We start from the raw sequence: 3,447 nt of genomic DNA on the forward strand, positions 1-3,447 counted from the left end.
ATGGATTTTTCTTTTGTTGATATTTTTTCTATTTATGTTTAGCATTAATTGATTTTGATCTTCTGTCTATTTATTGTTCTCCAGGAGACTGTGGGAAAGATAGAACAGCTCTTTTTGGAAGGTGTGTGTTTTAATAAGGACCTCGGAGGTATGGATGGAAGTAAGTCTGACTCAGGGTTTGTGACACCTGGAAGAAAGCCTGGAGCCGAGAGTGGGAGAAAGATATGTATGGAGTAGCCAGCCAGCAGGCCAGTGCCCCTAAAATAGAAATATTAAGTGGACTCCAGCCCCACATAATATTCACAGGTGCCCAAGGGGAGGGGCACAAGGGAGACAGCAGGACTCAGAGGGACTGGACTGGTCGCTCCAGCACCCAGGATTGGACCAGGGAGCCAGGTTGGAACCACTGGGACCCTTCTTCCCAGCATGGAACTGGCTGTTCCCTCTTTATCTCAGCTGACTCTCAGTACCTCCCCTCCCTCCCGCTTTATCCCTGCACCCCCTCCCTATATACAGGGAGCTTCCACATCCCCTGGAACAGCTGATCATACAGCTGAGTTGGAACAAAGCAGCAAGCAGGGAAATGAAAATAGACAAGAGACAGGGGTTGCAGAGCCATGAAGGAAAGGACAAGGGGGCAAATTGAGGTGTTAATTTGGTGACCCAGGCCATGTCTACATCTAAAATTTTGCAGCGCTGGTTGTTACAGCTGTATTAGTACAGCTGTATAGGGCCAGCGCTGCAGAGTGGCCACACTTACAGCAACCAGCGCTGCAACTGGTGTTAGATGTGGCCACACTGCAGCGCTGTTGGGCGGCTTCAAGGGGGGTTCGGGGAACGCGAGAGCAAACCGGGAAAGGAGACCAGCTTCGCCGCGGTTTGCTCTCGCATTCCCCGAACCACCCTGCAAACCGCAGGGAAGGAGACCTGCTTGTTTGGGGAACGCGAGAGCAAACCGCGGCGAAGCTGGTCTCCTTTCCCGGTTTGCTCTCGCGTTCCCCGAACCACCCTGCAAACCGCAGGGAAGGAGACCTGCTTGTTCGGGGAACGCGAGAGCAAACCGGGAAAGGAGACCAGCTTCGCCGCGGGTTGCTCGCGCGTTCCCCGAACCCCCCTGCAAACCGCAGGGAAGGAGACCTGCTTGTTCGGGGGTTCGGGGAACGAGAGAGCAAACCGGGAAAGGAGACCAGCTTCGCCGCGGTTTGCTCTCGCGTTCCCCGAACCACCCTGCAAACCGCAGGGAAGGAGACCTGCTTGTTTGGGGAACGCGAGAGCAAACCGCGGCGAAGCTGGTCTCCTTTCCCGGTTTGCTCTCGCGTTCCCCGAACCACCCTTCAAACCGCAGGGAAGGAGACCTGCTTGTTCGGGGAACGCGAGAGCAAACCGGGAAAGGAGACCAGCTTCGCCGCGGTTTGCTCTCGCGTTCCCCGAACCCCCCTGCAAACCGCAGGGAAGGAGACCTGCTTGTTCGGGGGTTCGGGGAACGAGAGAGCAAACCGGGAAAGGAGACCAGCTTCGCCGCGGTTTGCTCTCGCGTTCCCCGAACCACCCTGCAAACCGCAGGGAAGGAGACCTGCTTGTTTGGGGAACGCGAGAGCAAACCGCGGCGAAGCTGGTCTCCTTTCCCGGTTTGCTCTCGCGTTCCCCGAACCACCCTGCAAACCGCAGGGAAGGAGACCTGCTTGTTCGGGGAACGCGAGAGCAAACCGGGAAAGGAGACCAGCTTCGCCGCGGTTTGCTCTCGCGTTCCCCGAACCTCCCTGCAAACCGCAGGGAAGGAGACCTGCTTGTTCGGGGGTTCGGGGAACGAGAGAGCAAACCGGGAAAGGAGACCAGCTTCGCTGCGGTTTGCTCTCGCGTTCCCCGAACCACCCTGCAAACCGCAGGGAAGGAGACCTGCTTGCTCGGGGTTCGGGGAACGAGAGAGCAAACCGGGGAAGGAGACCAGCTTCGCCGCGGTTTGCTCTCGCGTTCCTGGAACCACCCAGCAAACCTCAGGGAAGGAGACCTGCTTGCTCGGGGTTCGGGGAACGCGAGAGCAAGACGGGGAAGGAGACCAGCTTGATTACCAGAGGCTTCCTCAGGTATGCTGGGATACCTGCTTATTCCACGGAGGTCAAGAAAAGCGCTGGTAAGTGTCTATACTTGATTACCAGCGCTGGATCACCAGCGCTGGATCCTCTACACCCGAGACAAAACGGGAGTACGGCCAGCGCTGCAAACAGGGAGTTGCAGCGCTGGTGGTGCCCTGCAGATGTGTACACCTCCTAAGTTGCAGCGCTGTAACTCCCTCACCAGCGCTGCAACTTTCTGATGTAGACAAGCCTCCAGTTAAAAAAAATCAGCATGTCCATAATAGCTAACAAGTGGAGGCTGTATTGTGAACACCCATCTTCTGTTTCTTTGCAACTACTGCACCCTTCTATTCTTTTCCTTTTGCTTGTTTTTTTCCGACAGAAATTGATGGTAGGGAGATGACAGAGTATGAACAAAAAACCCTCAAAACCTTTAATACATTGAGGCTTACTTGATTTTGAGTTTGTAACCATCACGTTAGATCTGAGAAAACTTTGACCACAGAGTAAGTATGGCTCTTACTGGGAAATGAGAGTGAACACTCAGAGCAGACCTCTATTTGCACAAGAGCAAAGAGACGCATATGTTGAGTTTGCGTTTAATAAATATAGCTGCTCTTGAAAAAGCATCCTCTTGTTCATCCTCAAAACAGATTACAAGAAAGTACTGCCACTTGTTATAAACCACTCCATCTCAAGTGCTACTAGCATTTAGACAGTGAGCAAGCACTCTTGTTCTTGGTTCTATGTGTACCTATTCTCTTTTTAAGTATTTCAGGTCACATTTTTATCAAATTATGGCAACTGCTGTCCATTGCTGTGAATCACACCATATCAGCACAGCAAGAATGCAGTTAAAAATGAGTTGGAATGGAACTATTTGGATTTACAACCAACTCACAAATTCTATCTGAATAGCTTTTTACTGATATATATTCACAAGGTGGGAATTTAGGACAACAGTCAAGGCACTTCTCTGTCTCTACATTGTACCAATATGAAACAATGAAAGAGTGATGATTGAAATTTATGATGCCAAAGTACAGTTGTACCAGTACATGTGGCGAAGTGTTGCAGACCTCTGTGATGCACAGTCTGTAGCCACTCAGACAGCATTTTATGTCCATAAAAGAAAATCTTTTAGGATAGAGATCTGAGTGACATTTCTTTGAGACTCCGGCAGAGTGAGTAAACTAACATCATCAGAGTCCTCTCCCATGCAGTCTGACATATTAGGCTAAATGGACCAGAAGCACTTGAGCTGTTGGGTGGGGAGGAAAAGTGAAGATGAAGGACAAAAGTTGTTGCTTAGGATCCCCATATTTAAGTTTGAAAACTCTAACTCCTGTATCAAGAAGAAGTGAGGCTCAAA

At 51.1% G+C, this 3,447-nt stretch overlaps 1 long non-coding RNA gene across 2 annotated transcripts; it reads right to left on the bottom strand.

The window, feature by feature from the left end:
• Positions 1-986: 986 nt before the first annotated feature.
• Positions 987-2,334, bottom strand: LOC127042907 (uncharacterized). 2 transcript variants are annotated; one of them, XR_007772089.1, is made up of 4 exons: positions 1,870-2,334; positions 1,679-1,756; positions 1,356-1,573; positions 987-1,250 (listed from the first exon to the last, which is right to left on the bottom strand). It is a non-coding gene; the product is annotated as an uncharacterized LOC127042907 (long non-coding RNA). The 2 variants fall into 2 exon arrangements; XR_007772090.1 differs by lacking the exon at positions 1,679-1,756 and having other exon boundaries at positions 1,897-2,334.
• Positions 2,335-3,447: the final 1,113 nt, after the last annotated feature.

This window comes from Gopherus flavomarginatus, chromosome 1 (assembly GCF_025201925.1).
Source record: "Gopherus flavomarginatus isolate rGopFla2 chromosome 1, rGopFla2.mat.asm, whole genome shotgun sequence".
Taxonomy (NCBI): domain Eukaryota; kingdom Metazoa; phylum Chordata; order Testudines; family Testudinidae; genus Gopherus; species Gopherus flavomarginatus.